This window comes from Aethalodelphis obliquidens, unplaced genomic scaffold (assembly GCF_003676395.1).
Source record: "Aethalodelphis obliquidens isolate GAN/ISIS:26980383/991018 unplaced genomic scaffold, ASM367639v1 scaffold38, whole genome shotgun sequence".
NCBI classification, from domain to species: Eukaryota; Metazoa; Chordata; class Mammalia; order Artiodactyla; family Delphinidae; genus Aethalodelphis; species Aethalodelphis obliquidens.
In genome coordinates, this window is record NW_020837982.1 from 19,262,710 (window position 1) to 19,273,457 (window position 10,748).

The following is a 10,748-nucleotide window of genomic DNA, read 5'->3' on the forward strand; positions in this document are numbered from 1 at the left end:
GTCCTGGCTCTCCCACTGTCACTGTGTGTCCTGGGGCGGCCTTACCCTGGAGAAAGCCAAGCTGCAGGGCACTCACGACCCATCTTCTTGGGGCATCGACTTTCCTCGAAAATCCAGGGCAGGACGTGACACCTCCTGTGAGAACAAACCTCGGGCAGATTCTGCAGCGGAATGCCAGCCTCGCATGGGTTTTTCATCATCAGTCAGAGGCAGCCAAGAAACATCAACACGCACCAGGGACAGGGCCCTGGCTGCTCAGTGACCAGGGTGTGAGTGACACTCCGGACAGGCTCCCGGGATGCGCGTGTGGGACGGGTCTCTGCATCCCCTTCCTCCTCCAAAGAGAGGCGCTGCCCAAGCTCACCTGGCCTCCCTGAAGCCTCAAGGTGGCAGGGAAGGAGACCCGCCGGCACGGGCGCAGCCCCCTGCCTGCGGTGCCAGTGTGGTTGGGACCGTGGCGGTGACGTTCCTTCTTCCAGATCCCAGACCCCATGCAGTTTGCAGCTCCCCCGACCCTCTGATCAGCCGTGGACACTTGATAAACATCGAGCTGACCAATGAGTCTGTCCCCCTGGCCTGGCCAAGGGAGCCCCTGAGTGCCCCCGAGGGGCTGTATTTACCACTCCCCTCACTGTGCAGGTGGGGAAACTGAGGCCTCCAGTGGGGTTACCCACTAAGGGTGAGGGGTGGGGATGGGCCTGGTGAGCAGCTCAGGATTCGGGCCGGCGTTGTCCGCCCCGTGCTCGGTAGCCCTGAGCTGACGTTCTCACTGGGGAAACATAGTGAAATGCCAGGCAGAGGCGAGCACCGTGGGAATAACACTGGGAAACGGGAAGGCGAGTAACACAGGGAAGGAAGCCCTCTCAGAGGAGGTACCACCTGAGTGGACACCTGAACATGGTGAGAGGTCTGGAGGAAGAGCTTTCCAGGAAGGGGAGGGCGAGTGCAAAGGCCCTGAGGTGGGCACGGTTGAGGAAGTTGCCCACGACGCGGCCCCGTTGCAGGGACAGGTGAGAACGAGGGCTCCAGGTGGTAGTGGGGCAGAGAGGGGCCTGATGCACCCATGGCTCACCTCGACGGTCCTGGCGTTCCAGGGGTGACCCTCCCTCAGAGAGGAGAGAGCCAGCTTTGTGGAGGACACGCACTGTCTCAAGGCCACCAGTGAGGGGGTCAGGACTGCAGACACCAGCTGCCAGACCTCTGATGATGTCACACCTGGGGGTGTCACTTCCGGTCTCTCCTGGAGGGGGCGGGACCAGGGCAAGTTCAGCAGGCAGGCTCAAGGGCGTCATGAGGAGCCAGCCCCCTCCCCCTGCCCTGAGCGCGGCCCCCGGAGGCCCCTCAGTGGCGCCTCATGCGTGCAGGGTACAGCCTGCAGCCGCAGCAGACACCCCCTGAGGTCCAGTGTCCAGGGCTGGGCGCTGCCCGCACAGCAGCTCGGGCGGCTGCGAGGGAGACCCCGGCCCTCCAGTCTCTGGGCAAGAAGACTGGCCCAGCCAGCAACCCTGCCTCGACCTCGTTCTCCTGCCCTCTCGGAAGCAGGCGTGCGGGGCTGTGGGCCCTGGACCCGGGACCCCTCTGCACTCCTGACGGACTCGGAGACTCGCAGCCCTCAGGCCTAACTTACTCCCTGAGCCCCGCCCATTTTTAGGGCCAGGTGTGTGGGGCTCCGAGGGTCTGTTCTGTGGCCTCAACTCTGCGTCCCAGGGCTTGTAGCTGAGGCCAGCCCTCACTGGCAGGAACTTCTCACCCCAGCAGCTCCAGGAACCTTGAAGGGCCTGGCCCCTGAGCTCATAGGGTCCTGTTACACACTCTGACAAGGCTGCCCAGAGAGGCTGAGCCACTTGCCTGGGGTCACACAGCACCTGCCCTTGCTGTGCTCTGCCTCCAGCCCCTCCCAGCCTCTCACTCCTTTCCTCTCCTCCTCTTTCCCCAGAAGCTCGGAACTCGGGGGCCAAGTGGGTCCCAAGCACTCAAATTGAACGTGCCCATTCTGCTTGGGGTCACCTGGCAGGTGGGACCCCAGAGGCTGTGAGTCCGCCACCTCTGCGGGACCGGGTCCTCAGAGGGCGCCGGCAGGACCCCGTCTGTGGAAGGAGGGGTGCAGTGTGGCGTGGGTGGGTGACTAGCCTTTCAAAGCTCCTCGCAGCCCCCGTCTGTCCCCCCACCAATTTCTCCGTGTGGTTGTGAGACTGGGAGGAGCGGTGGGAGTGTGTTTCTGTGAGGCCGATTTGGTTGTGTGGGGACAGCGGGGGGGCCTGTCTCTGAGCCCAGAGTGGAGGCCGCTCATGTGAGTGGAGCGGCCGGCTTCAGGGACGGCAGCCTGCAGGGTGGGCCAGTAGTGGGGCCCGAGCTGGGTGCTTCCCTCGTGCCCAGCCCCGTGGTAGGGACAGTGACGGTCAGGTGTGGCCTTGTCCTGGAGGAGCCCGCAGGAGGGACCTGTCTGTGGGGTCACGCACAGCACAGCATGCAATGCTGTTTGATGCCCCCTGCCCACGAAGCCCAGGCTGTGCTAGGGTAAGCTCGGGGGTGCCGTGGGGGCCCGGCTCAGCCTGGGGGGCAGTGAGCCTGGGGTAGGGCCTTTTTTTGAAACGTCTTTATTGGAGTATAATTGCTTTACTTGTTCTGTTAGTTTCCACTGTATAACAAAGGGAATCAGCTCTGCGTATGCATACATCCTCATATCCCCGCCCTCCTGCGCCTCCCTCCCACCGTCCCTACCCCACCCCTCTAGGTGGTCACAGACCCCCGAGCCGCGCTCCCTGCGCTGTGCGGCTGCTTCCCACCAGCTCTCTGTTTTACATTTGGGCGTGTATATGCGTCCACGCCACTCGCCGGGGGAGGTCCTTTTACCCCCACCAGCCGTACACATTCTCAAAGACACAGAGAAAACAAGAAGATACCAACGATGCGGGCCCAGGGCTAAGCTTGCCCTCCAGACACTTCTCTCTGCACCTGAGCACATCTTACTCTCCTTCTGTGATACCTGCAGTCTGCCTTCCCGCTTACCGGCTGTGCGGGGCGCCGTTTACGCCGTTGGGTCCTGTGTGGATGGTGGTCAAGGCTGCCACAGCCCTGCCGCACACATGCCAGACACTGTCCCCTGCTGCCGGACGTCGGGCCCTTTCCACCTCTTAGCCATTAAAACAAACCCTGAGGTTACAACTTCGTGTCTTAATTATTTCTAGAGGGTTTGTGCACCGTTGTAAAATCCCTGTGTCAGTGGGTCAGCAGGTTTCCGTTTACTCAGTTTTTACATTGAGTTTGTAACGGACACATGGGGACGGAGTCTGAGGGAGCAGCGTGGATGCCTCCTCCAGCCCCGCACTTCTCCCTTCTAGAGGCAACCACTGGGTTTCTTGTGTGTACTTCCGGAGGCTCCCATACGCACACAGCACTGATACAAAATCTTTTTTGTGGTTCTTATTTTGAACAGAAAAACAGCATGTGTGAACGCTGTTCAACACCTTACAGTTTTTTCACTTGTTACCTTTGGAAGTGTCTCTTGTCCTGAGCGATCGGCTCTGTAACCTTCTGTGTCCGAGGGCACCAGTGTGTGTCCCATCAGTGCCCTGCACTGGGCATCCTGGCTGTGCAACGTTTTGTTCTTGCAAACAGGCTGCGGGAAGCATCTTTGCTCAGGTGTTTCACACATGGGCAAGGAAGTTCATGAGCTAAAGTCTTCAGTGGGTCGGTGGTTTCTGGTGAGCTTGCCTGAATGGCCCTCTGGGAGCGGTGGCTGTTAGGCCAGCGAGGAGTGTGCTGCCCACTTCTCTGTGCCCTGCTGAGGTCTTTGGAAATCCGCCGGTGAAAGTGCACCTCCGACTAGCCTGCACTTGACTTGCACCTCTTAGAGCTGGCAGAGTGGAAGGGGCTGGAGGGAGGGACCCCTGGGCGAGCAGGCAGCTAGCCATCACACGGGGTGGCCCTCCGTGTCAGGGGTGGGCAGATCTTCCTGAAAGACTCACTTCATGGGCCCTTGAGATGGGGGGTTATTGCCCCAGGTGAGGACGAGGCCGGGCCTCCCGACAGGTGAATCACTGCGGGCAAGGCAGGGAGGTGTGAATGGGAGGGTGGGTTTAGGGGGCAGTGAGGCTGTCAGCTGGGCAGCAGGGGACAAGGACAGGCCTGTGAGAGCCTCGGCGTGTCCGCGTGTCCTCTGGGCACTGGCGAGTCAAGCAGGAGAGGGAGAAGGGAGGACCCAGGAAGAGCGGGCGGGGCGCGCCTAGCCTACGAGGCCCGGACACTGGGCCCAGGGCGGTGGAAGGCAGATGTTTTATTCACGCCGATGCAGAGCCATCCGTCACCGCCAAGCCGCCCAGCCCCGCCACCTCCATCATCCTGCCACCTCAGGCTATTTTGGGCTTGGGTTCGGCCTCGCCTCCCCCGTCATCCCGGCCCCTCTCCCTGCCTGGGGTGGGGGCACTCATCCTGGCTCGAGGTGACAGGCCAGAAGTGTGGGTCCACTCCCGCCTAGCACCTGGGTAAACTGAGGCTCAGAGAGGCGTGAGGCCACCACTAGTGCAGCCAAGGACCAGGGCCCTCGTATCCCCCGCGCAGCCCCCGAGGCAGATGGGACTTGCTCCTCCCATGCGGCGGGGGAACTGGAGGCCCTCAGGTGCTGTACACAGCTGCAGATCACACAGGCCGTCAGGAGCGAGAGACGAAGCTGGTGCTGGCCCCAGCCGTCACCGCTTTTCCCAGCTCTGTGCCCAGCAAGCTCCCTCTGGGAGGGCCCAGCTCCAGTGCCGGCTCCCTCATTCGTTCCATAAACGCCCCCGAAGTTCTCCTCTGTGCCAGCCCTGTGCCGGCTGGCCACTGAGGCCGTGGAGAGGGACAGATCTGGGGCACTGCTGGGGGCCGCAGAACGTCCCCCCCCATCTGCTCACCACAACTGGTGAAATCCCAGAACCTCAGGGATCCTGGCTGAGCTCCCTCTAAGGACCAACTAGCTCCAGGCTCAGAGAGGGAGGAAATCCACCCAAGGTCACACAGCATGGCACTGGCAGGGAGGGGAGAGAGCACATATAATCTGTTCTTACTCTGTGCCCATGGTGTCGAGGCCACATGGCTGCCTGAACCTTGGTCGGTCCTCACAACAGCCCCGGAGATCTCGGGGATGCGCCTGAGCCACCGCCAGAGCAGGGCACCCGGCCCTCCCAGCCTGGGGTTGAGGGGCCGGAAGGAGCAAAGAGACAAATGTGAGTGCCCCTGCTGCCCAGCTTCCCGCCTGCCACTTGGAGACGCCGTGAGCGGGCAGGAGCCACGGAGCTGTCTGCATTGCTGGGGCCCACGGGCTTCTCCCAGCGGGGTCCCCCAGGCTCCCAGGGCGGCCGGAGCAGTTACTGCACACCAGCCGTGGGCGCACCACATTCCCACATGTCTGAGGGAACGTCGGGAACGCTCCCCCAGTGAGGTCCAGGCAGAGGACAGGCGGGGTCCCCTGTGCACCAACCCCGGTGTGCCAGGCCTGGGGCGTCAGCCAGCAGCACCCCGTGTTCCGCTTCTCTCCTTCCCGGCCCTGAGCACGCCTGAGCCGTCCTGTTTTTCATGGCCACACTGGCATGTTTATGTCTTGCTTCCCTGGGGAGTGTTGCTTCCAGGACGCCAGGGACGTTGTCTGATGTGCTCAGCCCTCCGTGCCCAGAGCAGTGCCTGACACATGGTGGGCGCTGGATAAATGCTGTCGAATGAAGGAATTGGATGAATGAATGACTGTCAGTTCTGTGCTCACTGACTTGTGCCCGCCAAGCCCATTCCCCGTCAGTCTTCCCTGTCTGTGACACTTGCTGGGCCCCTATGGTGTGCCAGTCCCTGTGCAAGGGGCTAGGGACCAAGTGGTGACAGAACAACAGCCCCACCTTCGTGGAGTTGACATTCAAGCTGGGGATTAATAAATACCAGGGGGAGACAGTGCCTTGAGAAGAAAACGGCAGGAGAGAGGGGCCCGTACTGCTGGGGCGGAGTCTGGGAAGGCCTCCCTGAGCAGGTCACAGCCGAGCAAAGACTAACAGGTGAATGACTGAAGGAGAACCCGTTTGGCGAAGAGCATTCCTGGCAGTGGGAACAGCAGGTGCAAAAGCCCTGAGGTGGGATTTCACCGGCTTGCTTCCCCTCGCCCCGTACCCCGCCCCTCAGTAAACCCTGCCGTTCCACCTGCTAAGTTCTAAAGCTCCTCCTGCCACCATCGCTTCACTGGATGTGGCCAGTGGCTGCCTCGTGGCCTCCCTGGGCCACACTTGTCCGCTAACCTCCTCTTTGCATGGCAGCTGGGCACGTGACCCGTGTCTGGGAAATGCTGGGGTAACAGGGGCTATTTCCTGTCCTTAGGCCTCCGTCCCTGAGGAGAGATCCCGGCGCCCAGGGCTCACGTCTGGGTGGAGACTGTTTCAAACACAAGACCAAGGGTCTTGTGGGAGCCCAGATGAGGTGCTGAGCCAGCCCTGAAGGACTTCCTGGAGGAGGAGAGGGTGAGTGGTGCAGGTTCCGGAAAGGGTGTCCCCTGCAGAAGAAACCACCTGAACATGGCCCTGGAGGTGGGGAAATGGAGACCTGAAGGCTGAGCCAGGCTGGAGGGAGGTGGGGAAGAAAACAGGGCCCCCAGTGAGTCATCAGGCCTTCCTCTGGGGCCCCATTATGACTTTTAAGCACCCTGGGCACTTTTGCCTTCGTGAGCCCCGCGTCCTCCGTGAAAAACAATGAAAATTAGCTTCTATGACTGAATTGGTAGAAAGATGAATTTTAATCTGTTCATTGTCTACTCACCTGTTCATCCGTGCCTCCCTCTTGACCCACCTGCTCACCCCATCCAGTTGTCCATCCTTCCCTTACATACCCTCACCTATCTGTTCGCTCATCCGTCTGTTCACATGTCCATCTGTTTTATCTCTCCATCATTTACTGTGTCAGTCTCTACATTCCTCTCTTGTCTCTAGAGATTTTTCCAGCATCCGACCCCAACCTTCCCAGCACAAACCCCTCTCTTCACCTCCTACTGCCGACAGATCCAAGCCACCCTTCAAGCTTCGCTGGGCTTCAAGGCCCTGCCAAGTTGCCTCTTCTCCTCTCTCACTGCTCGCACCGTTCATCCTAGAAGCTGTGGGCCCGGGGCACTGCAGCTACTGTGCCCAACGGGTAGGTTGTCCTCAGATGTCCCCCCTGGCCTGGGTTGGACGCTGTTCCTGAGGGTCTGTGGCTGGGCTCCTGCAGCCCAGAGAGGAGGGGTGAGCCATGATCACAGGGGCTGGAGGGGAGGGGACGAATGGAAACAGGTTGGTGCGCCGGGCCTCGGTTTTCTCACTTGAAATGAGGGGGAAGAGCGCGGTGTCATCTCCCCACATTTTAAGCTGGTTTCTAGACTCCCTAGGCTGCCTGAGTACCAGGGTAGTGGAGCGGGGGGGCTTGCTCTTTCCTTCCCTCCCTGCCACTTATCCACTTAACAGCGCGGGAGGAGAAGGCCTGCTTCTGGAGGGGGCATCTCAGCCCCATTAACACTGTTAACAGCCCCTGCAGAAGCAGCGGCCACCAGGGTCGCAGTTGCTTGGCCATTAGCCCCATCCCAACCCTCACTCCAGCCTTAGGGCCTGCACTTCCTGGCAGAGCTCCTGGCTCCTCACACCAACCCCTGCAGGCCTCAGAGGCCCCCACCTCTGGTCAAGGACCAGTCGGCCTGTACAGGGCTGTGGAGAGCAAAGGCAAGGGAGAGCCTGGCAGCCGTGAGCTGGTGGCTGGACCCACAGAGCAGGTGGTGATGGCAGGTGGAGAGGTGTGGGTCGTGGGGCCAGCCACTCAGCACAGTCCCCTCTGTCCCTTTGCCAAGTAGGAGTTGTGCGCTGTCCTCTGCTTTCTCCCCCCCAGTATATGTGAAGTGCCTTTTATCCAGGAGCAGCTGTGCCAGGTCAGGCAGTCAGTCAACAAACGCCCACTGAGCTAACAACCAACAAAGTTCTATCACGCCCTGCGTGCGAGGGCGAGACTTAGGCTCCCCTAATTACAGAATTCATTCATTCACCAACACGTATTTATTGAGCACCCACTGTATGCCAGGCCCTGAGCACAGCGGTGAAAGAGACCAATACTCTGGGCCCGGGGGATGAAAAATGAACATGTGAAGGAACAAATGGGACAGGTTTCACGTGACACAAAGGCGGGTGGCTTCTGTGGTCTGAGGACTTGCGGGGAGGCTCTTGAGGAGGACACCTTGGAGCTGAGGCCGGGGTGGTGCGGAGCCTGGTGAGTGGAGAGCTAGGGGGAGAGTGCTACAGGCAGCGGCAACAGCAAGTACAAAGGTCCTGAGGTGGGGACGGAAACAAGGAAGCCAGTGAGAGGGAGAGAGAGAGGTGGGAGGGGGCACAGGGAGGACTGAGGGGACCCAGGGGTCTGGCTTCCTGTTACGCACAGGACAGTTGCGGGCCAGCTCAGAGCACGGGGGACGCGATCCAGCTCAGGTTTCCTGGGACCCGTCTGGCTGTACGTGGCTGGAAAGGGGCCGGCAGGGAGGCTGAGGAGTGGCTTCTGCCTGTGTCTAGGTGAGCCTCACGGGCTCCAGCCAGCAAGGAGAGCGGAGCGTGGGGGTTGCGTGGACTCCCAGTCATCAGGAATTAGAAGCCTCAGGAATCTTAGAATTTGATTCCCCCAGTTAGGGCGAGAACGGGAAGCCCCGCAGCATCTTGGCCTTAGATGCTGGCAGGAAGCTCAGGGAGACCCGGTCCCTTGCCTTGCGGCCTCAGCCCCTGGGCCCACCCCGACCAGCGTCCCTCGTGGGAGGGCGGCCTGTGGCCCAGGCTGCCCGCGCTGAGTGCTTCGTTAATATTCCTTTCCTGGCTCCTCGTGAGGTCCTGACGAGGCGCGGGCCGCTCTCCTGCCGGCTTCGTGGAGGAAGGAACCGAGGCTCAGCGATGGTCCGGATCCGGCCTCCGCTTGCTCGCCGGCCTCGGGACAGGCGGCAGAGGAGCGTGAGTGGGCTTGGCGGGAGGGTGGCCGCGCACCTGCCCTGCCTCCGGGGTTGCGGGGGGGCGGCAAGACTGTCTTGAAGGGAGGAGGAACGTCGAGTGGTGTCTAATTGGGATGCTCGAGGAGGAAAACTGTTACAAGTGCTCAGTTATCTTACACCGAGCCCGCCGGTGCAGGCAGAGAGCCCCAGACGTTGGCAAAGCTGGTGTGTGTGTGTGTGTGTGTGTGTGTGTGTGTGTGGTGGGGGGGGGCACACAGGTGTTGGTGGCGGGAGGGATGGAGGTCCTTCCTTCTGGTTGCGAAGCCAGGAGGGTCCTCCTGCCCCACAGTTCACTCCCTCATGAGCCTCTGGTGGAGGAATTTCAGGCGTCATGGGGGACACTTTGGTGAGGATTCCAGACCCTCTCTCCTTGACGGCGCTGGGTGGAAAGGGTGGCACCCTGGGGAGGACAGACCCCCGTTTATCTCTGTCTGGGTCACTACCAGCTTACCACCTTCCAGGGCCCCCCCAGCGCCCTCCTGATGAGGTCCCGGCTCCACCGGCGGGAGTGGCGCTCGGCAGCCTGCCTCAGCTTCCCTCAGGCCCTGCCCGCTCCCTGCTCTGAGCCACTCTGATTCTTAACCAGGCCTGGGAGGTTCCTGCCGCCTGGACCTCCACCTTCCTTCTGTTCATAGCTGGAGAACCTTACGTCTTCTTTCCTGGCTTGGTTCAACTTTTCTCGTCAGTAAAGCGTCTTGTGTATCTCACCTGCTGGTGGGAGTCCCCGGTACGTCCTTGGGCAAATCACCCCCTGCCAGGGCCTCACTTACCTCATCTATTCAACTGGGGCGGGGGTTGGGCTGAAAATTCGGAATACTGGAGCGCCTGTGCCGGGAAAGACAGGATCTCCAGCCCACAGGCCCCGAGAAGGTTTCCACAGCGGCTGGCCAGAGATCAGCCACCCTCAGGGACTCTGCCCCCAGCAGAGCCTGGCCCTGGGCAGGTGGTCAGGATGAGGGAGGCAAAGCTGAACATTACGGTTTCCATTTTACAATTAAATTTTAAATTTCAAACTAAGTTTTGAAAACATGATTTTGCCTTCGCAAATATGTCTGGGAATGGAACGGTGGCTGGGAGATGGGAACCTTATGCAGAGTCATTGCTGGGGGCTCTCAGGAGCCAGCCCCAGGGACCTCCACTTCTCCATCTGTGAAATGGGAACACTGACTGCCTCCTTAGTCCTGGGGCCAAAATGAAGCCTCCAGGGACCGCTGAGCTCTATTAAAGAGGCTCAGTGTTTCTGACAGTGGCTGTAACGGTCTGGGGGTGGAATGTGTGAACAGCCCTGTACCTCAGAGGCAGGGCTGGGGGCTCCTTGGAGTCTTTCCCAATATCCCTCCCTGGTCCACGATCAGCAGCCTGGATGCAGCTGCTGGAGCTGCAGGACAGGATTCTGCTGGAGAAACGCACATGTCCCCAAAGGCCCATGAAAGCTAAAGGCTGCAGCTTGACGCTGCCAGGGGCCCTGAGACCTGCAGCCCTGGGTGGGGGCATTGTTCCATTTTACAGGTGAGCAGCGGGGGCCTCAGCTGTCAGGGAAGCCGAGGAGGGCAAGGAGGGAGAGCAGAGACCCTTATGCCCTCCTGCCTTCCTGGCCTCCCTCCCTCCTTCCCTCCCTCCCTCCTTCCCTCCCTCCTTCCCTCCCTCCCTCCCTCCCTCCCTCCCTCGCTCCTTCCCTCCCTCCCTCCCTCGTTCCCTCCCTCCCTCCCTCCCTCCCTCCTTCCCTCCCTCCCTCCTTCCTTCCCTCCCTCCCTCC

General features: G+C 60.8%; 1 long non-coding RNA gene across 1 annotated transcript in view; it reads left to right on the top strand.

The window, feature by feature from the left end:
- LOC113633177 (uncharacterized) overlaps positions 1–10,748 on the top strand; it is a 39,661-nt gene that overhangs the window by 22,165 nt on the left and 6,748 nt on the right. The window contains exons 3-5 of the long non-coding RNA XR_003438095.1: positions 6,331–6,470; positions 8,835–8,954; positions 9,628–9,719. This is a non-coding gene — a long non-coding RNA (uncharacterized LOC113633177). The remainder of the gene's footprint in view (positions 1–6,330; positions 6,471–8,834; positions 8,955–9,627; positions 9,720–10,748) is intronic.